Consider the following 27,891-nt stretch of genomic DNA (forward strand, 5'->3'; position numbering starts at 1 on the left):
TTCTTGAGGTAGGCCTGTATTGCTATAAACTTCCCTCCCATAACCAAACAGCTTTTGCTGCATCCCAGAGTTTGGACCATTGGGTTTCATTTTCATTTGTCTCCATGTATTTTTTTATTCTCTCTTTGATTTCTTGGTTGACCCATTCATTGTTTAGTAGCATGTTATTAACCTCCATGTATTTGTTCTCTTTGCAGATTTTTCCTTGTGGTTGATTTCTAACTTCATAGTGTTGTGGTTGGGGAAGGTACATGGAATGACTTCAGCCTTTTTGAATTTGTTGAGACTTGTTTTGTGGCCTAACATGTGATCTGTTCTGGAGAATGTTCCATGTGCACTTGAAAAGAATGTGTATTCTGCTGTTTTAGGATAGAATGTTCTGAATATATGTTTTAAATCCATGTGGTCTGATATGTCATTCAAAGCCACTGTGATGATTTTGTTTGGATGATTTATCTGTTGATGTAAATAGGGTGTTACAGCCCCCCCCCCCACTATTGTATTACTATCTATTATTTCCTTCTTGTTTGTTATTAACTACTTTATGTATTGGGGAGCTCCCATGTTGGGTGCATAAATATTAACAATTGTTATATCTTCTTCTTGGGTTATTTCCTTTATGTTTATATAGTGTCCCTTCTTTGTCTCTTGTTACAGTCTTTGCTTCAAAGTCTGTTTTGTCTGATAGAAGTATTGCTATCTTGGCTTTCTTTTCACTTCCAATTACGTGCTAAATGTTACTTCACTTTGAATCTGCATGTGGCTTGAGGTCTGAAATAAGTCTCTTGTAGGCAGCATATAGATGGGTCCTTTTTATCCATTCTGTCACCCCATGTCTTTTGATTGGAGCATTGAGTCCATTTACATCCACGGTAATTATTGATAGGTAATCACTTATTGTCATTTCATTACTTGTTTTATGGTTGTTTTATAGCTTTTCTCTGCAGAACCTGGCATTTCCGGGGTGTCTCCTGTGTGTTGCATGTGCTGTTGAGGGGACCTCCAGCAGCCTGGGACCACTCCTGTTGAGCCCTCCTGGGGTGGGGGGTGGTGTATCTGCAGAAGCACGCAGGGGCAGGCTGTGCTGTTGGCAAGCTAGGGGGAGAGTGTTGATGCAGCACTGGTTCCTGCAGGTGTCCATGTATCTAAGCTGGGGGGCAGGGGAGGGAAATGGCACCAGCTCTTTTGTTCTTGGAGAAGTCTCCCAAAGATCCCTACCCACTGCAGCACAAGCTCTGAGATGAGTAAATAAATCTCCAGTCTCCTTTCTGTATTCCCCAGGCATTTTCCAAACTGCTGTTTCTGGGCTGTATCTCAGCTGGGCTGTTTGTTCTCTCTGTTTTCTGTTGCCCTTGCAGCTCTCCCAGAGTCACGCCCACTGATTTTTAAATTCCAGGTGTTAAGCCCCACTCATTGTGAGAACTCTGGATGTTAGGCCCCTCTAGGTTCCAAAGCCAGATGTTATTGGGATTCATCTTCCCCATGCGGGTCCCCCGTGCCTGGGGTGGCTTGTGTGAGGCTCTGCACCTCTTCCCTCCCTGTGACCACAGATCCCTCCCTCTTGTGAAGTTTCCTGGGTCTGTTTTGCTCCCAACCACGTCTCTGCCCTTCTTACTCTTCTCCTGGCCTCCTCTCTACATTTAATGGTGAAGAGTCTGTCCTGCCAGTCTTTGGGTCATTTTCTGTTATTTACACCAATGTGGGTGTATCTAGTTGTATCTGTGGACAGGTGAGTTTAGGATCCTCCTACTGTGCCATCTTCCTAAAGTCTAGATTTCTTTCTTCTTTTTTTTTTTAAGATTTATTTATTTTAAAGATTTTATTTATTTATTTGACAGAGAGAGACACAGCGAGAGAAGGAACACAAGCAGGGGGAGTGGGAGAGGGATAAGCAGGCTTCCCACTTAGCAGGGAGCCCGATGCGGGACTCGATTCCAGGACCCTGGGATCATGATGTGAGCCAAATGCAGATGCTTAATGACTGAGCCACCCAGGCACCCCTAAGATTTATTTATTTTGAAGAGAGAACATGAGTGAGCAGTGGGAGGGACAGAGAGAGAATCTCAAGCAGATTCCCTGCTGAGTGTGGAGCCGACATGGAGCTCGATCTCACGACCCTGAGATCATGACCTGAGCCAAAATCAGGAGTCAGACGCTTAACCCACTGAGTCACCCAGGTGCCTCAGAGTTCCATATTCTTTACACAAGTTTTGTTTTTTTAATCAGATGTGTGCTTCATAAATCATTTTTTCTGTCTGTGGCTTATCTTTTCATTCTCTTAACAGAGTCTTTTGAAGAGCAGAAGTTTTAAATTTTGACATAGTCCACTTTTTAGTATTTTTTTTTATGGATCAGTCTTTCAGTGCCATATCTAAGAAGTCTTTGACTAATCTAAGAGAATAAAGATTTTTCTTCTATATTTTTCTATTAGACATTTTATAGTTTTGGTTTTTGCATTAGGTCTTTGATCCATTTTGAGGTAATTTTCATACAGGTTTCATTTTTTGCATATGGATGTCCCATTTTCCCAGTACCATTTGTAGGATATTATAGAGAGTGCAGAGTTAGAGAAGGAGTTGGGTTCTAGTCCTCCAGCCTGTACTTGTCACATCGGTGACACTAGCCAAAGAGATCAAATCTGGGTGGTGGGTAACACAGCAGCTCATACAGTGGAGAGAGCACATGCTCTAAAGTCTGATCATCCTGGGTTTTGTTGTTTCCTCACCATTTGACATTGGTAAATTTCCCTGTCTTCATCTCTGTTTACTCTTGTAAAATGAGAGTGATCTATCTGGCAAAGCTGCTTTGATGGTGTTCAGTTAGATGGTGTAAGCATCAGTTGGGAGATGGTGGATGCTCAGTGGTTGCCATCATTGTTACCAACGTTCTGAGGACATAGTCTATATGTGGAGCTCCAGGAATTATAGCCTCCTTAGTTCCCATCATTTGCTGGTCAGGGTCCCTGAACTTCTCATATAATCTTCTTGGTAGCTTTTTAAGTCTTCCTGCTCTAACTTTTCACACTCTCTGCTTCCTCCCCCATTTTTGTTTCTAGTGCTTTCTGTGTGGTTTCTGTGGTCACTGTGTTGGGTGTTGTGTTGTCCTTGGCATAGCCCCTCTCCCTAGCCTGGGCTCTCCTTCGTGAGAGGTGAGCTGACCTTTGTCCAGACTTTGGGGTAAATCACTGCCCTTCACCTCCACTCACGTGGTGCTGCTCCGTCCCACCTGCTGTTGGTGACATTGCTCACACTGAGGGTGTGCGAGGGCTGCAGGTAGAGCCATGGGGGGAGGTGTATGTGTGGGGGAGGTACACCAAGGCGGCTCTCAGGCTCAGTAAGAAGGCAGCAGAGCCCGTGTGAGTGGCACCATGTAGACTCACGGGCCAGACCCTTCCTCCTTCCCCCATCCCTGGACAAAGTCGAGGTCATCTTGGACCCTCATTCCCCTCCTGTTCTCTCCCAAACGGAGATGATGCCTCTTTTAGGATTTGCCACAGAGGAAGTCTTGTCCCTTTCTGAGTGAGACCACACTTGGGATCTCTGCTCACAATGAAACAGAAATAATGCAACACTCAGGGACAGAGCCTGGACAAGGCTTCCCTTGCCCTTCATTCCCTACTTGTTACAGTGCAGCAGAATGTCACCCATACTTCCTGGGCCTTGAGCCTGAGAACAGGCCTCCTCATGATCACAACAGCAGCAGGGCCCCAAGGTGGGTGGACACCTGCTCACTCTGGGAGGGGAGTGGCGACAGAGGGCTCTGCCTAAAACCGTAGCTGGCCCTGCAGCGACCACAGGATGGATGGCCCAGAAGTCAGGAGCAGGGACATGGAGTATTCTAATCCCTTTCATTATCTTACTCTGTGTAGAAATTGAGGGCATATGCTGCCATCCAAAAATAACTTTTATTTATTTTCCTTGCAAAACACATTTTCCCCCTCATCTGTTTCGTGGGCTCAACAGTGACCTTGAAGGCTAACGCTTTTGGTCTCCAGTGCCTGCCCAAAGCCCCTAAGAGATGACGTGCTTAACTTCATAAAACTTTGGAATCCTGCAGCTCTGCCGCACACCCTTCCACGAACACCTCACTGCTGAAATATGGGAGGAAGCAAATTAATCAGTGACTCTCATGATAACTATTTGGGGTCACAATTTCCTAGGCAGAGTCAGCCACCTACGGTGACCCTGCCTCCCTGAAGGCTTGAAACTGGGGACTTGGTGTCATTGGTGAGAATAGAGAGTGCAGCTCCATGGATTGGGGATGGTGCCCCACTGAGTGTGGTTCCACTGACCTATTCCTCCCACTCTGAAAAGTAGCCATTGGGCTCCAGGTAAATGTGGCAGGTTGAACACGTGCATTTCTCTGCACTTTATCCCCAAATCCTGCAGAAATGATGGTCTGAGTGGGCTCTTCCTAACTTCAGAGCCTAAAAGGTGGAAACGAGAGTGCATACTTTTTACTTACACCCGTAAACAAATATGACAGAGGCCAAGAGGTGGATCAGAAGGCATCAATTAAATTCGAATAGCTGGAAGAAGCATTAGGCCTTGGGTTCGTCGATACCTTCATTTCACGGAGAGGAGGAGTGACTGTGGGGAGTCCGGACAGGTGATGCAGGTCTCCTACATCTTGAGCAGTGCCCTTTTGATGAGGCAGTGTGGGTACTGGCCCCAGGCATGGAAGCAAAGGAAAGAGATAAAGGTAAAAGAATAAATTGATCTGGAAGTTCCCCCTTTGATGATTTTTCTGGAAAGAGCACTTATATTTACTTATTTCTCATTTTACAGTTCTTGTAATATTATCTTTATCCAGTGTCTCAAGCCCTTTGGATAATTGAACTATAGAAATAAACCAGAAAAGGTATTTTTTTAAGATTGGTTTTGCCACTGGATAACAGCACATTTTACTTACAATGTCTGTCAAGACCCTGGACGAACATTTGCTAATGCTTCAGTACCCACCTGGGGGGCGGGGTGGGTAGGTTGGTCTTGTAAGAGGGGACCAGCCCAGCAGCTACTGTGGGGTGTCCAATGGGCCAGGACTCACACTGCGCCACAAGGGCTGGGATTTGGAGCAAGTCTGTTCTGTTCCTAGGCTGAGCATAAACCTTCCGGAAATCAGGCTTTTGGCTGTGGCCTAGAACTTGAGTAGACTCAAGTCTCCTTTTTTGGGCTTCTTACTCATCTGCAGTTACCATTTGTCTCCAGTCTTTTAGCAAGCCCTCTTGAGTGTTTTCTTCTCTTCTTTTCCCTTCTTTCCTCCTTCCTCAAGTATTTAGTGAGTGGCTTACAGTATCCCAGCTATGGGAATCGGTGCTTCCTGCAAGTGGCTTACGTTCTAGCGTGGAGACAGACTGCAGACGCATGGCTCAGGGCGGTGTGGGAGCTGTCTTAATGTGAGCCGGTTCCAGGTGCAGTGGGAGCAGAGGAGGAAAAACATCTCCCTGGTCCGTCTGGGAAGACTTCACAGAGCAGGAGGCGTGGACCTGTGATGTATTGGCTGTGCAGGACTTTTCAGTGCATTAGGTTCAGATGGGGGACACACCCCGTGAAATGTCCCAGAGGCCTGGAGAGTACAGCGAATCAGAGAACGGCCTGTGGTTCAGTATTCCTCAGGATATGGGCTGGCGAGGCTAGTGATCCGGGGCCAGGGGTGTGGTAGGCCAGGCAGCATGTGCATTAACATCATGGAGGAGGGATGGGAAGCCAGTGAAGGACAGTGAGGGTGGCCTTTTGGCCAGTAACAGCCAGCAAAGTATAGTAGTCAGAAACTATTGCATGAGGCACGAGAATCAATTATTCTGAAAACAGGCCAGGAAACCAGCGTGGTCCCCCCACCATTACACGCCCAAGAAGGGCTTTCTGAGAGTTGCTTCTGCCTATCTGTGATGGCAGCCTTCCTCCCTTCCCCACAACGAATGAGATGTTATTGGGTCCAATGAATACCCGGGGATATGGCAAATGGCTTGTTTCACATACTCATCTGCTTACAGGCTGTTTCGGGGAGTGTCAGTTAAAGATTAGGATGTTTACCAATTGTGCTGAGTATTAATTGCTGAGGAGAGGGTGTGCCGGCTCTCCGAACTGACTATGCTTCTCGGTAATGAGGATATGGTCCTGCTTCATTTGCAGACCTCAGCATATCTTCTGCTTGCTTTCCTTGCAGCCTTGACCACCAGTTGTTTTCAGACCCTGAGAACTCTAAGAAGTGAAGAGAGATGTGGGTCTCCGACGTCTCTTGTTTTGTTATGTAAATTGGGATCCTGGAATTATTAAAGCATTGATAATGCTTTTTCTGTCTATAAAATTAAAATTTGAAGGCTGAAGCTAAATGCTCATAAAAACAGCTTCTTCCCATTTGTCATTAAACCCCACCATGCAATAAATTTACTTATCCTTAATTTAGAATCATCTTGCTCTTTTTCAGAATTTAGTCAATCTTGGCATTTTTTCAGTACCTTTTTATGCTAATTTATTTATTGTGCCTCTTAAAACAGAACACATAAAGTAGCAGCCAATTAATAAATTATGTTTTCTACAACTGAAATAAAAACACGTTAATTATTTCTAAACTATTAGCCCACATGCAGCATGGGGTAATTCCTCAGTAGGATGAATGAACAGAGCCTCAGAAGGTGAGGAAAATTGCCCACCTTTGACATCCTGTCAATGAATATCTACTTTTTACAACTGCTTCCTGTTATGAATAAGGTCCATTAAAATCATGGTAAAAATTGTGAATGCTCACCTCTTAATTTCATATCATTGCCTTTTAGCTCAGCCAAAGACCCCAAGCAGTATCCCTCATGAGCTTTTTTCTGAAGCTACAGTTCACTCTGTCCAGCAGCCCCATAACTTAAAAAGGGATGAAGAGAAGGTCTAGTGTGTGCAGAGAAAGCACCCTAAGAGTCCTAAGGAAAGACAAAGGGCATAGAAACTCTTTAGCCTACAGGAGAAGGACCCAGGCAGGGTGACCTACAATGCTTGGTCTATGCTAAGCTTGGGGAAATGCACTTTAAACTTCAGGTTTTTGGATCAGATGTACTGACCTTCTGAACTTTTTTTTTTTTTTTTAAGACATAATGGCATTTTCTCCATGGGGGTCTTCTAAGAACAGTCTTTCCCACTTGTCTGATCTCTCCAGTTCCTAGAAGCTTCCCAGTCATCAAGTTCGGGAATCCTTTGACTTGGATAAGTCCCTGGATAAGTTAGATATTTGGGTTTTTTGTTTTTGTTTTTTTTTTTTTACATCATGCATTTTGGGTCACCTGGCTGGCTCAGATCTTGAGACTCTTGATCTTGGAGTTGTAAGTTCGAGCCCCATGTTGGGTGTAGAGATTACTTAAAAATAAAAATCTTTAAAAATAAATACATAATGGGCACCTGGGTGGCTCAGTTGGTTAACTGCCTTCAGCTCAGGTCATGATCCTGGAGTCCCAGGATGGAGTCCCGCGTCCGGCTCCCTGCTCAGTGGGGAGTCTGCTTTTCCCTCTTACCCTCCCCCTCTCCTCTCTCTCTCTCTCTCTCATTCTCTCTCTCAAATAAATAAAATTTAAAAAAATAAATACATAAAAATAAAAATCACACATTTTGCCACCAAAAAAAGAATTTTACCTAAAAAATTAGATTTTAAAAAAAGAATCGCCCACTCTGGGTTTGGGCCATTTTCACCTTTATCTGCTGACTCCCATGACAGACTACCATCAGGCATTTGCTGAGTACCTGCTGTTATTCACAGACCTAAAAGAAGACCCTGTTGGGGTGCCTGGGTGGCCCAGTCAGTTAAGTGTCTGCCTTTGGGGTCCTGGGATGGAGCTGCCCCCCGCACCAGGCTCCCTGCTCAGTGGGGAGTCTCCTTCTCCCTCTGCCCCTTTCCCCGCTCTCTCTCACTCTCTCTCCCTCTCCCTCTCCCTCTTGCTCTCACTCAAATAAATAAATAAAATCTTTAAAAGAAAAGAAAAAAAGCTGTTAACTGAAGCTACCCGAAAAGCAAGCCAAAAAAAGGCAATAATGAGGAAGGGATTACAGCTATTAGGTTTGTGCCTAGATTCTTCCTTTATCAGGCCTGTATGCATGTCACCATCTTTTCTTGGTCTCCGTGGATAAGGGCTGCTTTGCCGGAGAAGGACAGTGAAGTGCAGGGTGTGGAATAGTCACAAAGAAGCGATCCTCCTCCCCAGGTCCTTTAGCGTTAGTACCCCAAAAAGAAAGAAGGGGTTATGCAGGAAATCAAGTGGATTTCTTGACTTCAGTCCCAATACTTTGTTTTGTTTCATTTTGTATTCTGTTTTGTTGTGGTTTTTTTAAATCTTTTTATTTTTTGAGAAAGAGCGCATAGGAGCGATTGGTGAGGGGAGGGGCAAAGGGAGAGGGAGAGAATCTCAAGCAGACTCCCTGCTGAGCGCTGATCAGGTTGCGGGGCTCATCTCACAACCCTGAGATCATGACCTGAGCTGAAATCAGGAGTTGGATGCTCAATGGACTGAGCCACCCAGGTGCCCCAGTTCTGTTCTGTTTTTTAAACAAGAAAGCGTGGCAAAGAGTAGTGAGGGGGGAGTTTAAAAATGAAAGAAAGGTGGTGGGCTCGTTTGTTCTTTGCCTAAAAATCAGTGGAAAGGAGCAAAATTGTGACAGGGTATCTTGGGTTTCAAACTTTCCTTTTGGTGGTTTCAAGACTTACACAAGACACTCCTGTCAAGTTTATTTAGAGTGTGCCCCTCAATCTTGGTGCTAGGAGCCTACATTAGATGTTATCTGGATTTTTCTGAGGTAATTTAATACCACTATATTGTTCGGGAAAAATAAACTGTTTCCATAATGCTGTTGGTTTAGTATCTAGTTACAAGTGTACAGTTGGTGGAGAGCAGATTTTTAATATTAATAGCAGAGCTTCAAGGGATTGTTTATAACCTTTCTGCATTTGTCATTTCAGACCTAAAGATTGAACAGACAAGTTGGAAATGTAAAATCACTAATATTGTCAATTATGGGCAATTACTGGATATCCACTCAGTTTCTTTCTCTGACAATCACCGTGCTGCTGTATTAGCAATTGGAGAAGCCTACCCTTTCTATAAAGTACATCTTCCCGGGAACAATTTGCCTACATAAGTCCCTGTATTGATGGAGCTTTTCATGCTACCATAAGCACATCTCAATAATTTTTACCCAGGAAAATTACTACTCCTGCCATCCAGCCTTTCAATTAAGTATGTTTTGCTATGAGATATATCATTTAGATTTTTATTAATTTAAACATTTTGTGTCAACAGAAGGTAGATCATTATTAACTGGTGCAATGTGGTGTCTCACAAAATACATACATGTCATAGAAAAGTAATTAACTTCCTCATTCCATTGCTGAACAGATGTGTAACTGAATAAGAACCGGGACCCAAGGGTACCCTAGTATGCTTATTTATTTACTTTAAGTCATTAAATTGTTGCCTCAGACACCTCATTGCAAGTTTTCCAAACTTGGTTCTCTTGGTTTTTCATTGCCCCATCCCCCCTCCCCAACCTGTGTTTGAAAATAGGTTTAGAACCATCACCCACAATTATAAACTCATTTTTGCCTTATCGTGGTAACTTCAAGCTCTGAACAGGCTCCTTTTAAGATGAGAGAAAGGTTTGATAACTTAGAGTTAAGAATACAGAAGTTATCCGGGGAGTTTAATTGTTGACAACCTGGGGCGGGTGCTTGGAGCAGCAGGGGCTGGGTTAGTAGACCAAACCAGTGTTCACCAACCAGCATGCCGGCCCGACTGAACTTACGTCAAGACCTCACGATGGACACCAGACCACTGTCTCTCTTTCTCTCCTTCCAGCAACAGCTATAATTCTACCAGTCTGTCTTTAGCTCCATTCTCTCTTGTCTGGGCTGCTGCAAGTGTGTCCTAAGTGGTCTCTTTCTACCCTGATACTCTGGAACTTCCTTTTTGCAGAGAAGCCAGAAGGATGTTTTCAGGAGGGACCCTCTTCTGCAGCACCCCGCTCATTTGTGAGAGGAGATCCAGCTTCACGGACCTGGCCGACGGGCCCTGCGTGGCCTGGCTCCCGCTCACCTTTCCAGCCTCGGCTCAGTCTCATGGCTGGGACAGGCTGAGCTCTTTCCTGTCCTGGGGTCCTTGCACTTGGCTTCCCTCTGCCTGGAACAGTCTTCCTGTAGCTTTGTGTTTGCCCGGCTCTTTATCGCCTACTTAGAGAGCCATCCTTGACCACTGTGTGGAAAGCAGGTGTCTGTCTCACTGTTTTCTGTTCTTTCTCTCCACTGCAGCACCAACAATTATTACATGCTATTACTTATCGTTGCCTGTTGGCTTACTTGTTAAGAAAGTAGGGATGACCTTACCACTCTTGTTTTCTATCGTGTCTTCAGTGGCCACATAGTGCCTCTGTAGTGATTACGGTGCTTGGTAAATTTGTGTTGCATGAATGCGTAAATCAAGAAACACTGGTGTTTGCCTAGCATCGAGTTAAGCCCTATAGGATCTGCCAAGTAACTATATTACTTGAAACTTGAAGATGACTTTTGCCCATAAGCAATTTTGTAATAGTTCAAACAGTGGGTCATCAGGAAGGAATATTCTTGTCTTCTCCTCCAAACATGACCTACCCCAGCTCCCCACACCAAGACTTGCAGACCCACATGTAAACCACCCCGTGCAAAGATAGGATGTCTAGTCCCAATTATCATCTTGGAAGATTCGTGCTCCTAGCATTTCTTTCTCTTCCAAGAAGGCACACATTTCCAGTGTTTGTGAATCCAGACTTCAGTAACACGGGCTTGGTGATGTACCTAGATTGATGAGTTTCCTGATCTTGTCAAGAGTGTAAATATTACTGCCATTCTCTGGTTGGATATCTGTGTATCTCATAGGGGGTCATAGAGGCCGCACCAGCCGGGGCAGGACCCTTCTCTCTGGTCCTTGCCAGGTTGGTGTCCCTGCTCCATGCAAACATTTTGGTGGAGATCTCAGTACATTTGCCTTGAGTAGACCATTCCGCTCTCAGGCAGCTGTGATTGCAAAGTTAATTGTCTCATGAGCTAAAAACTGCCTCTTTTAACTTACATGAGAGTTCTCATTCTGCCCCGTGGAGCAGCAAAAAGTAAGTCGGTTCCTTATTCCAGTCTTCTAGCACCTGAGCATTCACAGTGGCTTTCAGATTACACAACCAGGGGCTCAAATCCGTCGCCTCCACTTTCCAGCCACTTGAACTAGAAGGTCTTCCGTCATCTTTCTCAGCTGTGGTCTGGTCATCTATAGGGGAGGGACTGAAACGGGTTTTATTTTCTACCTTGTTGAAATGACTCAATTTCATTGAATCTCAACAATGAGGTAAAGCAGTGAAAATAATTAGTACAACGAACCTTTAATAAGCAGTGTGGTTGTTCATGCTGCAGCTGGCCAGCCCTCTGAAACTCAGCCCCACCTGTAAAACAAGGAAACGGATTCCTATCGAGCAGTGGTCCAGGCTTGACATCAGTCAGTCCTAAGGTATGCTTGGGTGTTCCATCAGCCCCGAATCTCATTCCTACCCTAACTGGACTGCATTCTTTTAAACCACTTTATTGCAATGTGATGGACATACAAAGAGCTGTACATATTTAATGTATATAATGTGATGAGTTTGGAGGTAAGTACACACCCTGGCAGCCATCAACACGAGCTATGCTATAAATCTATCCATTACTTCCAGAAGTTTTCTTCTACTCTCTTTATTCATTTTTTTGTGACGAGAACACTTAAGACCTTGTCACAAAAATATCTGGTAAGATCTACCCTCTTAGCGAATTTTTTTTTAATATTTTTTGTTATGTTAATCACCATACATTACATCATTAGTTTTTGATGTAAGGTTCCATGATTCATTATTTGCTTATAACACCCAGGGCTCCATGCAGAACGTGCCCTCTTTAATACCCATCACCAGGCTAACCCATCCCCCCACGCCCCTCCCCTCTAGAACCCTCAGTTTGTTTCTCAGAGTCCATTGTCTCTCATGGTTCGTCTCCCCCTCCACTTTCCCTCTTCATTCTTCCGCTTCTGCTATCTTCTTTTTTTTTTCTTAACATATATTGCATTATTTGCTTCAGAGGTACAGATCTGTGATTCAACAGTCTTGCACAATTCACAGTGCTCACCATGGCACATATGCTCCCCAATGTCTATCACCCAGCCACCCCATCCCTCCCACCTCCCACCACTCCAGCAACCCTCAGTTTGTTTCCTGAGATTAAGAATTCCTCACATCAGTGAGGTCATATGATACATGTCTTTCTCTGATTGACTTATTTCGCTCAGCATAACACCCTCCAGTTCCACCCACGTCATTGCAAATGGCAAGATCTCATTCCTTTTGATGGCTTCTTAGCGAATTTTTTAAAAAGATTTTATTTATATATTTGAGAGAGAGAGCACAAGCTGGGGGGGGTGGGCAGAGGGAGAAGCAGGCTCCACGCTGAGCAGGGAGCCCAATGTGGGGCTCGATCCCAGGAACCCCAAGATCATGACCTGAGCCGAAAGCAGACACTTAACCAACTGAGCCACCTAGGCGCCCCTTAGCAAACATTTAAGTATACAGTACACCGTTGTTAACTGTAGTCTTTATGAAAAAATGAGTACATATTGCCAAGATTTGTTCTCCATGCTGCCATGCTATCTCTAGTGGATACACTTTATCTTTTTAAGCCACAGCAAGCTTTAGCCAGAGATGAGCATTTGGTTATCTAACTAAAGGCTGCCATTGTGCAGACTTCTGTTTTTGCTGTTTTCTTGGGACTCTTGTCTGCTACCACTTTGGGCTTCTGCTGTCACTCCCTTTCTCCCAGTTCTGCAGAGAGGAATAATAGTGGTTTCATGGCCGCCTTGCAGAGTTTTTTTGACAATCCTGGGATATAATTCATCTGGAATTCAACATGGGACCTTTTCTAAGATGCCGTGTTCTATTCTGTACTATTTTTGAATAATTTTGGGAGAAAGGAAAGGGGGGAAAAAACCCTAGGAACCAAGTATCTCTGTTCTTTCTGTTATCTGCAGATCTTTAGCCACTTCCTCTAAGCCATAAATATGTCTCTTCCATGCTTGCTTCCTTGCTCAAGGAGCACTAGAATGCACTAGAATATTTTTTTCCTAAGCCTTCTCACACTATCCTGAAAGATTACTGCTTCTCCTTTGTGAATGTCCTTGTGTTGTCTGCTCTGGGTCTCGCCTTCTGTGACGACACAGCTTCTGTGTCTGGCAGTGAGCTGCCTGCTCTCTCAGAGCTGTATACACACTCTCTCATTCCGTCCTCTGGTCTTGCTTCCTGCTGGGAAGGCTTAACAGTCCTTTACCATCCCTGTTCTCAGATCTTATTCTAGAAGGTGGATTGGTGCCCTTGCAGAGGCTCAATATGGATTCATGATGACTGTGCCCTCATTATCAAAACTGCAGCTGCTTTCTTACAAAACCAAAACTAAAACTGCTTTGGAAGCGGGGGCAGAGAGATGGGCAGCCCGTTCTAAAATCTGTCATGGGCATCGTGAGGCCGAGACCTGCGAGCGGGCTTCCTGGCAGTTCCTGCTGCTGTTGCAGCACCTGACACGGGGCTGCGCCAGTGAGCGTCACGTGTCCTGCAGGCGGACGCTGGGGCTGCCCCGAGCCTGCCCCTCGGCTGGACTGCCACCTTGCCAAGCTTTCCTGCATATCCTCAGGTGGCCCCTTCCTCATCTCCAGCATTTCCAGCCTTCACTACTGCTCCATCCTCCTGATTTTGGGAGACACAGAAATAGTAAACCCATCAGACACGTTGTCCCTTGACTTCTGTCCCTCCGTGCCCGCCTGCCTGTCGTGGCGCCCAGTGTCACTGCCACCCATGCCCTTGACCCCAGCCCACTCCTCGGTGGCCTGGCCTCTCCAGCCAGCGCTCAGCCTCTCCCTCGGCTTGGCCTTCTTCCCTGCGGTGTGACTGCACTCGCTCCCGGGATTCAGAAACAGCTGCTTCCGCCTCTACCCGCTGTTTCCTTTTCTTCCTCGAAAGAGTCATCTATGCACTTAATGTCTCCTTGTTTTCTCTTCTCTTCACTGCTGATGGCCTTCCTGTCATCACCTCTGAGACCGTCCCCTTCTGATGCCAGTGAGCCCAATGCCGAGTCCAGTGGCCTCCCTGCAAGCCTCTCCCCTGTTGGCCCCTCCATTCGGTCCATGCGTGGTTCCCTCCTGCCTCCCTCTCGGGATGCCCCCATCCTAGCTTCTGCACCCTCCTCTCCTTCTCCTGCTTAGCTCCTCGAGTGCGGGGCTCGCCCTCTTGGACTGGGTGGTGTCCAGTACAACCAGATTCCGCCTCACGACCCTGACTTCCAAGTCTGTGCTTCTCACCTTGGCTTGACTGCTGGCTCTGGTTTCTCATTTCCCGCTTGGTGTGGGGTGGGGGGGGCTCCCAGGGATGGAGGCCCCTCACAGTCAGGGGCTGAAAGTGTCCTAAACACCTTCTTTCCCCACCCTGGGGCCCACCTGCAGCCCTGGTCGTGCCCTCAGGCATGGAGTCGAATGCTCGGCTAGGGCCATACAGGACCGAGGTGTGCCACCCACCCTCTGCGTCACCACCCCTGCCCCGCATGTCTCCTCCCCCTGCCGTCTTCTGTCCCCCCCTCCCCCCACTTCGACTCTTGGCTAAGACTTCCAGAGCCTTCATGGTGGAACCCAGGCATCATCCTCCCTGGACACTTCGCTGTGCCCTAGCTGGCTAGGAAAGGATGCTGCCCTCTGTGCCCCCTGCAGAGCCAGGGCTCATCTCTCGTCATGTGCGACATCCAGAAGGGATATGTGTAGGCGGCTAGACTGTAAACCCCTCAAGGCCAGGCTGATCTCCCCTACGTCTTTGCAGTTCCGATGCCTAGCCCAGTGCTTGGGTGGGAATCATTGGCGCGTACTGGCCTGAAGACAGTCTCAAGGGCCCGGTATTACTCATAGTGCCTTGAACTTGATCGCTTCTTGTGTCTTATATGAATAAACTAATTTGCACAAACATGGAGAGCATGGGAGATGCAACTGTAGATTGAGGAGACGGGGAGAAAGCCTAAACTGTTAAGGGCTTGTGACAAATCTTCAGGGTGTTGACACAAAAAGTGACAGTGTGATCACTGACAGTAGAAGTGGTGGGGGAGGCAGGCCGCTGGTCCTTGTTCCTGACTGTGCGTCAGCATGACCCGGTGAGTTTGCGAAAGACCCAGATACCTGCCCGCCCCCCAGAGCTGCTGCTGTCATTTGTCTGGGTGGGATCTGGGCCCCTGTGTTCTTGAACGCTCTCCAGGTGATTGTGAAATATACCCACCGCATCACACCCTGACAGCAGGGAAGAGAACCAAAGCTACAGGAGCTAATAAGTCTGAATTTGAAGGGAAGTCAGAGCCCCTGGGATCCTGTAGAGCACATTCCCCATGTGGATGGGGGGACAGCTGGGTGTGTTCTGGGCAGTGTGGGCAGCAAGTCAGCTCGCTCTCGCCCCCTAGAGCGAATTAAAGCCTCTGAGCTATATATAAAAAGGGCATATCCCAAATAGTTCAGCGCCCATTGGTGACAAAAAACAGATTTTCCCCTATGTTAAACTCTCTGGATGAAGTTCTGTCTACTCTTGCATGGAGCAGGAGAGATTTTCATATTTGTTTACTTCCAGAAAAGAAATCCTTGCCTATTCTGATTGATGATAAGCATTTATTAATATTAGAATCCTACTCTCACAGAATCTAGAAAGTTAAACAGATTGTAAAGCAGAAATGTTAAAGGAAGGGGCACCTGGGTGGCTCAGTAGGCTAAGCATCTGCCTTCAGCTGAGCTCATGATCCCGGGGTCCTGGGATCCAGCCCCATGTCGGGGAGTGGGGAGTCTGCCTCTCCCCCTCCCTCCACTGCTCCCCCACCCCACTCATGTGCTGTGTCTCGCTCTCTTCTCTCTCTCAAATAAATAAAATCTTAAAAAGAAAAAGAAATGTTACAGGAAAACAGCTGGGCTATATACTTTTGGCCTATAAAGTATGACTCGAAAATAAAACCTAATTAAGAGCCAATGATTTCATAAACCCTCCGTGGCTAGCATCATGGCATTCCCTGGGGCAAGGTGTGTAAGAAGAGAGAATTATGCCACCTCGTATACCAAAATGCCAGTTTGGACATTGAAACTGGATAAGGACCTTGTCAGACATCAATGCCCAGATTATATCTCTACCTATACTATTTGGGGCAGATCTGAGATTGCGGCTATTGGCCTGCCAGGACCTCACGAATGATGCCCGTGAGTCGGGCGGCTCAGTGAGCAGCTCCTCAGGAGCAGGGGTCTTTGGGGTGTATACTCGAGCATCTATTTCCCAGTCTCCCTGTGATTTCCAGCATGCCCTCTGCGAAATCACCCCCCCACCCGCACCTCTTTCTCTTCCTGGGCAGTGGGGACACCTTGGATCGTCATCTGGTAATGTTTATGAAGCTCCACCAGACCTTTGTCTGGAAGGCCCTGTGAACAGTAATGCATGCTTGGTTTAAGAGATGGTTACGAGAGAATGGAAGTGAGGGCAGGGTGCCAAACATGGCCAGTGCTTTTATCTTTGACATTATAAAGAGGTCCCCTGGCAAGGGGCCAGATTGGAGTTTCCTGGAATATAAAACGCAAACATGTGCTTTCTGTTGGGGAGGCGCCAGGGTGAAAGCTCGCCGTGCACTCAGCCAGCCCTGCATTTCCATAGGAGGCAGAGTTGCCAGGAAAGAGCATCTGAGTCCTGGTAATTTTGTGCGGGGGTCTCTGAGGGGTATAAAGTGGGGCAAAAAAGAGCTGAACCGTGGAATCTGGTCATCTCCTTTCTCCTCCCCCCACCCCCGGACCTTAGAAGGAGAGCTTCCCCTGCTAGGCCCTCAGCCCCTGAATGATTGCCCTCCCCAATGCTCCACCCCCGAGCTTCCAGGAGCAGAACTCTGCAAAGACTAAATCACGGACTGCAGAATTATTTTGAATAATTGGAAGTGCACTGGCTTTTCTCCACGGAGAGACTAATGAATATGACTGAGAAAACAGATTCCTTTTTGAACTTTTTGTTTGTTTGGTGCACGGTCTGAGGATTTCAGTTTCTTTACAAGGCAATAGTATGAACTGACGAGTTTGTGCAAGCCAGCTCTGAGGAAGGTGGAGGGGGGGCAACTGGAAATCACATTAACTGATGTGAAGGGACAGATTCTGATGTCACATTAAACACTTTCCTTTGGTTACCCTTAGTACTACCTCCAAAAAAAGCATGTCTAGACCTCTGTCCAGGACTTGTTATCTAAAATGGTTTGTGTGGACCCCAACTAAACTTTTCCTTGGGTTTTGGACCACAGATTAAATAATCTGATATGCTCGCTTTAGCAGATAAGCAAATACCATGTTCTCATGTGAGTCTGGAATGTTGCCCACTATAATCATTATACATACAAATGGTGGAGGGAATGTGTGAATTCAGTAATCATGGTCAGAGTCTCGGCTTGGCAGAGAGCACTCCGGGGCGAGGTGCCGTCTTTGTTCGGTCCTCTGCATACTCTCGGGGCTCTGACCGGGGCCTTCCCCCCTGAGAAAACTCGGCTTAAAATGGAAGGAAGAAAGATATGGAATGAAGGTATTTGCCATTTGTTGCACAAACACAAATTCCAGAGTCTCTCTGCTTCTGAATTTCAGGTCTCTCCTCACACACAACAGACCCTGTATATGTAGGTGACTAATGGAGTGGAATGATTAGTTTCCATCTCCATGGTAACCTTCATCAGGTGCTCACCTGGGGAGGCTGAGCCGGGAGGCGTTGTTAGTCTCGGGTCTCCCAGCAGCCGGTGGCAGAGCCAGGATTGGGGGGCTCCAGCCTCCTAATTTCCATTTTCCCAGTGCTGACGGTCACACGCTCGCATATGCCAGGAGCACTGAGCCCAGATCATGCTGTTGTTTATCCTACTTTTAAATGTCTCTGGAGAAACCATGTCTAGGTTATGCTAACCTTCACTATCAGAACATTGCCCCTTACACCTACTGTTCTCCCGCAGCGGGAAGCATTTTCCTGTTTGCAGCTGTCCCCGAATGAGGAGATACAAGAGATGGAGGTGTGGCAGATTGGAGGCCATGAGAGCCGTGACTTGTGTCTCCATTAAAACAAAACTTGCCCAGAGTGTGGGTGGCTCAGGTGTTAAACGTCTGCCTTCGGCTCAGGTCATGATCCCAGGGTCTTGGGATCGAGCCCCGCATCGGGCTCCCTGCTCAGCGGGAAGCCTGCTTCTCCCTCTGACTCTCCCCCTACTTGTGTTCCCTCTCTCGCTGTCTCTCTCTCTGTCAAATAAATAAATAAAATCTTAAAAAAAAAAAAAAACAACCTGCCCAGGGGCGCCTGGGGGCAGAGTCAGTTGAGCATCTCACTCTTGGTTTCAGCTCCAGTCATGATCTCGAGGTCCTGGGATCAAGCCCCATGTTGGGCTCTAGCACTTGGCTGCAGGGTCTGCTTGAGATTCTCTCTCCCACTGCCTTCCCCCCACCCCGCTTGTGCTCATTCTCTCTCTCTCTCTCTCTCAAATTTATTCATTTGAGATAATTTTAAATAAAATCTTAAAAAGAAAAAACCTGCCCTGAAATTTGGGGTATATTTTATCTTAATGACTGTTGCTATTAGAGTAATTTTTTCCTGTGAAATATTGGCCTTTTTAACCCCCAGCCTCAAACCTCCCACCTTGTGTGGTGTTTACACGAGGCTTGCGGGCCCCTGCTAGGAGTTTGCGGGTTTACAGCCACACAGCCGTCCATTTGATCATCTCTGTACAAACGGGAAAAGAATTTGCTTGAATGTGCTTTTGCAAGCCGAGCCAGGAGCCTCCTGCTTCACATAAGCCCCCATTCTGTACTCTCAGGAACACATCTTTCCGGGTATGAGGAGGGTACAAGAAAGTGTCTCCTTCCTGAGTGTCTTTGTGTCATGTTTAACTGCGTTTGTATTCAGCCCGTCATGCTAGTTTTCCACAAAGGGTTGCACTAAAGGCAGATTTTCAGCAAGCACCCCTGACCCGGGTAGGCTCTCACATTGCCCCAAGTGTGCAAATGCTGACTGGTTTTTATTTCCCCTAAATTGACCTGATTTTATAAGCAAAGGAGCTGATTTCTCTGAGAACAGAGGGAGAGTTGTTGACGTGATAGCTAGAAAAGGCCGTTAGTGGTTCTAGATGTTCTAACCTCACACTCAGAAGGCTGTTGTCACTTTCCTAGAAGCGCCGAAGGCGACATTCCCCTTCTGGCAATTCTGTATACCTGGAGATTTAACCTTGAACCTGAGGTTGGTTCCGATATGTGGTCTTGTGGAAATCTGTAGTTGCAATTGAGTCCTGTTTCTATCCGGGAAACCATGTTAAATGGGCCCTGGGCAATGTTAACTGCTACCTGGGAACAGAAAGCGAAATGGGGGTTCAGTGGAACACTGCTGCAAGAGGCTCAGGTGCTCCGTGAGTCCCCCTCGACATGGGCATTTATTTGGGCTGGGTTAGTGCCCCCCATCGCCCAAATGCTTCTTGGCTGGATCCAAGGCAGTGGTGGGAGCAGCTAGTTGGAGAAGGCTGGCCACCCTGATGAGAGGACATTTGCTTTGGGCTCAGCGCAGGGGAAGGGTGTGAGGGGCAGGAGGCTGGAGTTCCAGGCGCTGGTGAGAACATAGGGTTTAGAACCCTGCTGCATCCTGCTTGTAGGCCCTGAGATCTTGCCATTTTATGAAGTTGATGAAGAAAATAACCTTCATAAGATGATTTTATTTCATCTGGGGACTGCTAACAGTACCTGGATGGCCTTCTTGGCACCTGCATCAGCTTATTCCCATTGCCGTAATCATCATGGAACTCAGTGGAAAGTGGACAGAGGATTGAGCCTGTTGAAGTCAGAGGCGATTCGGTCCGTTTCTTGGTAGATGGGGTGGGGGGGTGCTTGTGTGGATGACTCAGTTGAGCAAGAAGCTTCCAGGGAGAGGGAACAGGATATGCAGAGCTGTGGGGGCATGGTGGAGTTGGTTCTTGATTACGTATCCTCTGTTAGAATAAGACTGTTCTTGAGGTGCCTGGGTGGCTCAGTCATTTGAGCATCCAACTCTTGATTTCGGTTCAGGTCTTGATCTCGGGGTCTTGGGATCGAGCCCCGTGTCCAGCTCTGCACTCAGCGGGGAGGTTGCTTCTCTCTCTCCCTCTCCCTCTGCCCCTCCCCCTGCTCATACGCTCTTTCTCTCTCTCTTAAATAAACAAACAAACAAAGAATAAGACTGTTCTTCTCCCTCCCACCAAGCAAAGCAGACTCCGGTCAGACCCCCAGGGACTCCTGCCCACTAGGGTGGGAATTGAAAGCTCAGACTACGTACCGCGCCATTCATTATACTGGTGCTTCTAGAGGGTGCAAAAGGAAGGGTTAGAAGAAGCATCTACTCAAAGAATTACTACCACTGAAGAAGCTTAGCTTCAGGAAGGATAACTGTCTTGCCAAGGTCACATAGCTCTGGAGCAGGGACTCAGATCTACATTTTATGACTCTAAAGCCAATGTTCCTCTCACTGAGTTCTAATTATTGTGTACAGTTGCTTGTTAATTGCTAACTAGAACATTCAGCAAGTTGAGCGTGCTTCAAGTGGTGAACATTCCTTCCTTTACCTTCTTCCCCAATCCGTAATGCCCATGGACTGGTTTGTGCTTGAGAGAAGAGTGGACGCTCTTTTAGAGAAAAAATAGAGAACGCTCTATTTTTAACTGCTGTTTTTCCACTTTATGAAAGAGCCACTTTTCCCCTCAAGTTAAATCTGAATTGCTTTCAGTTGTTTTTGCCAAAGGAGGTGGAAATTGGTTCCAGAGAGATGTTTCCTGTGAATCATAAAGGTTTTGAATGATGTTGTATATTAATCTGTTAGTCCCAGTACATTCTCCACGAACCAGAATATCTCAGTCAGGGCCCTGCAAATATTTGTTCCCCGCATGAGTTTAAATCTCTCTCCTAAGTGCAGACACTGTATTTGAACCTCATTCTGCCTTAAAAACAAAACACAGAAAAACCTCTCCTTCTTTTGAGACTCTAGAGTTATTGAATTACTGGAAAAGTTTGTAAGTGTCCAGTAATTTTATTTCCCATCCTATTCTCCTCTCCCTCCCATCCAATCTAATTAGACCTTGCAGGAGGATTGGATAACAGGAAGTCCTGGAAAGCAGATTGCCTTTCTCCTTTTCCTTTTAATGCGAACCATCTGAAATTAGCTCAGTGCGAGAGTTTCAGCATCCAGCGCTTGTGAGCTGAGTGAACACATCTGTTTGTGTCTTGGAGACAAAGTAGATCTGGATGGCTGCATCTGATGTTGGAGCCTTATAGAGCCCTGTGGTCTTTCCCAAGGGGAGACAGCCTTGCTGGATCCCAACCGTATCCTGTTAAGAAACTCAAATTTCTCATCCACCACTGGCACCTGTCAGGTACGCTTCTTACTCTGAAACCCAGAGGAAGCGCTTGGCCGGTTCAATGGAATTGTGTTGAGTGGCACCCTTTGATGTCATGGTGAGATTATCTCCTATCATCTGGCACCTCTTTTTTTTTTTTTTTTTTTTTTACTGCTAAGAGAATGGCGCTAGGGTATTGATGTAGCAGCTGTGTCTGAGGGAACTTAAATGGCCTCACTGGTCCACTTGGGGTCAGATGGGGACAGGGACCTCTGGGCCAAGGGAGCAACAGGAGGCTCAGGATGATGTTAGAGGCGGAAGCCAGGAGAGTCAACACAGGGCACCCCCAAATTGCTGTGATGCTGTTGTCAGGGAGCGGGGGTCCTGAGCTAGTGTGGGATTTCTTAGGCTGGGGAGAGTTCACATTCATTTTCTAGACCCATATCTGGGCATTCGACCAATTCAGGCAGCTACAGTGGAAACATTGCCCTTTCCCACATAATCATGATGTAGAAATATTAGAAACAAGTTGAGATACAAGCATGGTGTGAAACACACAACCTTCTGTTTCCTTGGTTGAGATTCTCTTTCCTGTTATGGTGGAGTCAAGGTGTTTTATTCTTGTAATACTGTTACCTGTGGATCATAGATCACTCCTCTCTCATCTTTCACTGGTTATCAGACTCATACCGGATAACTGATCATGCTGGCACGGCGAAGACAGATACAGTCGGGTCACGGTCCCTCCAGAAATTCTGAGGCTGCTGGGGACACAGGAAAGCTGACCATTAAGGGCAGCTTGGTGCTAAGAGAGGTATGCAGAGTAGCCGTGGTGGCTCAGGATGGCTGGGTTAACTCAGAGGGCAGAATTAGACATGATTTCCTGAGGGAGGACTTTTGAGGCTGGTCCTAAAGGGACAAATGGGAAGAAGACCAAAGAAGTGAATAGAAGCGGTGACCCAAGGGAAGAGCAGAACCTGCAGTCCGGGTCCTCCCAGAATCCAAGGGGAAGAATACCAGTTGGAAGAGTAGGTGTAGGGGGAGTAAGATAGAGCCTGGGGTGTGCCAGACTTGGGGTGGGCTCTGAGAGGACAGAATGGGGGTGAAGAAGAAGGAAGCAAGTATCGAGAGAACTGACTCTTGGGGAGCAGTTTGCACCCAGCCCCTGGGGCAGGGGAGGCGGTGAGGGGAGGAGCTTGAGAAGCCAGAGAGAGAAGGGAGAGACTCAGGAGACCCATTCTTACCAAATCCTGAGAGCAGCGGGTATAGGTCTGCCTCAGATGAACTGTTGCCGTGGTTTTACTGCCTAAAATGAAGCCAAGCTCTTGACAGACTTTTCTGGAGCTGTGCAAGAGAGCGCTCACCAGAGGTAGAGCTCATGTGGCTCTCCATTTCTTCTGCCCCTGGAGCAGTCAAGTGGAAGGAATGGTGCTGGGCGTCCAGACCAACTTCCCGTATGGGTGAGGGAGCTGAGGGCCAGGAAGAGGAGGGCTTGCCCGGGACATTCAGCTGGGCAGGGCAGAGGTGCTGCTGGTGCTGGAACCGACGTGTCCTTACTTATCTGCCATCATTTCCCAGCAGAGTGAACTTCCTCAGGAATCCCTCTGCCTGCGGTCAGAACCATTTTTTTCATTTGTAGAAAACTCAACAATAGCGCATCTGATTTAAAAAAAGAAAAAATATAGATGTGCGTAAAATGAATATTTCCACCTGTTGGAAACAAATTTCAGGGCTTACCCACTCAAACCCCCTTCTCACAGTAAAGCTGAAATTCAAAAAGGAATATTTTCCCCTAAATCACTTTGTCCTGAATGATAGCAAGTCTCTTTGATATGTTTGGATAAGAACTAATGAAATAAGGATATAAATTTACTACTTTTATATCTCAAGGGCTGTAGAAAAGAAACACCAATAAACTTTTACATTTACAAATTGAAAAATGTAGAAGATTTAAATTATGCTTCCCTATGTCATTTCTCTGTTTATGTACATGTGTCCTATATATATATATAAGAATACATATGTATATAAATACATACACACACAATTGGATGTGCCCCTTCCTAGTGTGGGGAGAGGGGAGACAGACCCTAATGTGGAGACAGTCTCAGGAGAAGTCGCAGAATGGAACAAGATAGTCGATGGGAGCAAGGTGAGTCGGGAACCTAAGGGTGTAGTGAATACTACCTCTCATCATAGTGAGACACTCCAGGGAGTTGATGGTTTGTTGTGTGTGGGGTTTTTTTTTTTTTAAGATTTTACTTATTTATTTCAGACAGAGAGAGAGAGCATGAGCACAAGCAGTGGGGAGGGGCAGAGAGAGAAGGAGGCTCCTGGCTGAGCAGGGAGCCCAGTGTGGGGCTCGATCCCAAGACCCTGGGATCATGACCTGAGCCAAAAGCAGATGCCTAACCAACTGAGCCACCTAGGTGCCCCAGGGAGTTGATGGTTAACTGTTAGTGAATGTATTTTGTCTTGCTCCAATATAGAGTGCTCTCAGGAGCTATTATTTTTGAAGTTTGGAGGCAGTTTCAAAGCTTGCCTGCTCCTCTGTTAAGTAGTGACTTCTTAGGCCCAACCCAAAGAACAGCCAGTCAGATTCTTGTGGGGGTTTAGTTGTGAGTGTAATTCCCCTATGAAATTGTTCTGTCTTGGGCCCTGGTCTCACCATGCCTGGTGGAACAGGACCAGATCCCTGATGGGTTCCATGTTGGAGGATCTTTTTTTTTTTTTAAAGATTTTATGTATTTGTCAGAGAGAGAGAGAGAGAGAACAAGCAGGGGGAGCGGCAGGCAGAGGGAGGGGGAGAAGCAGGCTCCCAACTGAGCAGGGAGCCCAATGCGGGACTTAATCCCAGGACCCTGGGATCATGACCTGAGCCAAAGGCAGACTCTTAACCGACTGAGCCACCCAGGCGCCCCTCGTGTTGGAGGATCCACTGCCCTTTTCCAAGTGCTGGGATTAGGAAGATCATAGGAACCGTGAGTTGAAGATATTTTGAAGTTACTACTTCCCAGACCTGTCTCACCTTTTGAGCAAGCCTAGGAGAGAAACAAATGGAAATGAAACATAAAGCTAGTGCAAAGAGCTTGAGCCATGAAGCCAGACGGACTTGGATTTGAATCTTACCTCTGGCAGTTACGGACAGAAGGACGTTTGTAAGAGTTACTTAAGTATTAGGGCAGCTATCTGGTGCCTCATTTGTAGATTAGAGGTATGGATGCCCTACAAGGATGTTGTGAGGAGTAATTGAAATACGTACAAGGGACATCCAGATCGTGACCAAAGAAATGTCAGTTTCCATCTTCCAGATCCATCCTACAGATGTTTAACTGGGCATTTGCTCCATACGGTTCTCTGTGCTAGGTATATGGGAGAGGCAGGATCAAAGAAGAGGACCTATATTTAGCTCTAACATGTACACAAACAACAACAGAAGAACTCTATCCACACCAGTCTCCTTGCTATTTCTGGAACATCAGGCAAGCTCCTGGCTTGGCACTGGGACACTCGCTGTCCCCTCTTCCTGGAATTCTTATCTCCTACCCTTGACCTCTCTCCGATCTTCTATATTATCTTCTCAGCGAGGCTTTCCCTGATCATCCTGCCTAAGATGGAACTCCCTGGGGCCAGTACTCCCCATCCCACTTGCCTGTTCCCTTGTTTTTCCCTCTGATAAATATGTAGTTTATGTGTGTGTGTTTTCTGTCATACCAAGCTCCTCCTACCTCTTCAGTGTAAACACTCTGATTTCTTTACTGCTCTATTCTCAGTGCCTAGAACATTGCATGACCTAGGTACTCGATAAGTGCTTTTGGAATAGATGAATGATCAGATGACTTAATTTTAGCTACAGGGAGGGTCACATGCCAAGGTCCAGTGGCCAGAAGAACAGCAGGTGTGGTAGGGACTGTAGTAGTTTCCTATGGCTGCTGTAACAGATGATCACAAACTCAGTGGCTTAAAACAACACAAATTTATTATCCTATAATAGTTCTGTAGGTCAGAAGCCTGAGATAGGTCTCACTGGGCAAAAATGAAGGTCCTTGGCAGGGCTACCTTCCTCTGTAGAGTCTCCCGGGGGGATTTGTTTCCTTGACTTTGCTGGCTTCTGGAGGCTGCCTGTACCCCCTGGTCTATGGGTCCCTTCCTCCACCTTCTAAGCTGACAGTGAGGTTGGGTCTTCACGTCACATCACTGACCTCTTCTTCTGCCTCCCTCTTCCACCCTGAAAGACCCTTGTGATTCCACTGGGCCCACCTGGGGAGTTCAGGACACGCTGCTTATTCCCAGATCAGCTAGCCTTAATCCCCCCGGCAACTTAATTCCCCTTTGCTATGTACCCAAACATACATATAGGTTCTGGGAACTGGGACATGGACATCTTTGGGGATCTATTATTCTGACTCCTGTAGAGTCTAACAAGTGAGACATTTTGCCTAGAACCTAAGGCTTGAGCTGCCAGGAGTAAAATATAAAACAGGAAGATTTCATCCTAAGCAGCCATGATTGCCAAAATTTAATATGTGGGGGAGCTCCTGGGTGGCTCAGTCACTTGAGCGTCTGCCTTTGGCTCAGGTCATGATCTCAGGTCCTGGGATTGAATTCCCTGCTTAGCGGGGAGCCTGCTTCTCCCTCTCCCTCCACCTGCTGCTCCACCTGCTTGTATTTTCTCTCTTTCTCTCTCTGTCAAATAAATAAATAAATAAAATCTCTCTTAAAAAAAAAAGATTCAACATGTGAGCTTTATCTGGAAGGTGCTAGGAAGTTGCTTTGGAGTGAGGTGGTGGAACGGAGGCTTTAGGAGATGAATATGGACTTAGGGCAGGTATTTAGGACATTCATCTCTACCTTTTTGAAAAGCAATTTACTTCCATTTCCCTCTCCTATGTATAGAAAGCTAGGTTCTTATTTAGAATTTCCCCCCCAAAAGTAGGGTATACTTATGCTGTCCTTTTAAAAACCACCCTGTGATATTATATGCACAACCTGTATACTTAGAGACCCATAAAACCCTGCTACACACAGGCATACTCACACAAGCATACGTGTTTCCTCGTATGCGCACCCACTGCCTCTCCCTGTTCTTGGGATCTCTTTTCTCTGGCTCTCCGTGGCCCTCTTTTTTTCTCTGCTTTGCCACACCTGAGTGATCTGTATCTTCCTATCAGGCCTACTCTGGCAGTGGTTCTCACAAGAGTCATTGTATAAACATCCCCTAGGAGGCATGTAAAAATCTCCAGGGAGATCTCTATAGTTTGAAAAAGTCTGCCCTCCCTCACCTTTACCATGATTCTGCCATGATTTAATACAACTTCCGCGGTTGGTTCTTCTCCCTAAAACCCACTGAGAATTTAATAAGTATTAAACACCTGGTTTTGAATGGTGTCTGATGACAATTTCTTACGCTTTGATTAGCCTCTTGAAAGCAGTCCAATAGAACTTTCTGTGATGATAGAATTGTTCTATATCTGTGCTACCCAACATGGTAGTTCCAGCCACACGTGGCTATGGAGCTCTTGAAATGGACACACAGGAAAAATAGAGGACCTGCTTCCTAAACCAGAGGACATTTAATAAATGATAACTCACAATTTTGTTTTGAATTTCTTTTTCAGTTGTTAGGTATCCTCTTTTCTTCTTCTTCTTTCTTCTTATCAAACTAAGGGGCACCTGGGTGGCTCAGTCTTTTGGGCGTCTGCCTTCGGCTCAGGTCATGATCCCAAGGTCCTAGGATCAAGTCCCACATCAGGCTCCTTGCTCAGCAGGGAGTCTGCTTCTCCCTCTACCCTTCCCCCCCCCCCACTCGTGATCTCTCTCACTCAAATAAATAAATCAAATCTTTTAAAAAAAAGTCAAAATAAGTTCACCTGGGTGTAATTGTACTCCTTTTACTCTTTCCTAGACTCATTTTGAGTGATAACTACATTTTTGATTCAAGTACCTGTAGGTTTCCAAACAAATGATTCTTTCTCTTGCCTCTCTTCCCCTTCCTGATATATATCAGCTATATTGAGATATAATCCACATCTGATACAAAGCAGTCAAAGTATATAAGTATATTCACAGAGTTGTGGAAACGTGAGCACAGTGGGTTTTACAGCACTTTCATCACCTGGAGAAGAAACGGCATCCTCATTAGCAGTCCTATCCACTTCTCCCGCACCTTCTTCCCCTCCCTCGCCAATTAGTGATTGACTTCCTGTCTGTATGGATTTGCCTATTCTGAACATTTCGTATCAGTGGAATCGTACAGTATGTGGTCCTTTGTGACTGGCTTCTTGCACTTAGCATGGTGTTTTTAGGGGTCATCCGTGTTGTAGTAATTCACTGCTCTTCACTGCCAGTAATATTCCATTGTATGGCTATGTCACATTTTATTTATCCATTCATCAGTTGATGGACATTTGGGTTGTTTCCACCTTAGTTGCTAGAATTATGCTGCTGTGACCATGATGCACAAGTTTTTGG

The 27,891-nt window shown here is 46.4% G+C and overlaps 1 protein-coding gene across 8 annotated transcripts in view; it reads left to right on the forward strand.

Moving 5' to 3' along the window:
• Positions 1 to 27,891, forward strand: part of SMYD3 (SET and MYND domain containing 3) — a 698,417-nt gene that overhangs the window by 566,856 nt on the left and 103,670 nt on the right. The window lies entirely within an intron of this gene.

Source organism: Callorhinus ursinus, unplaced genomic scaffold (assembly GCF_003265705.2).
Source record: "Callorhinus ursinus isolate GAN/ISIS: 27379988/994484 unplaced genomic scaffold, GSC_fseal_2.0 scaffold13, whole genome shotgun sequence".
Lineage (NCBI taxonomy): Eukaryota > Metazoa > Chordata > Mammalia > Carnivora > Otariidae > Callorhinus > Callorhinus ursinus.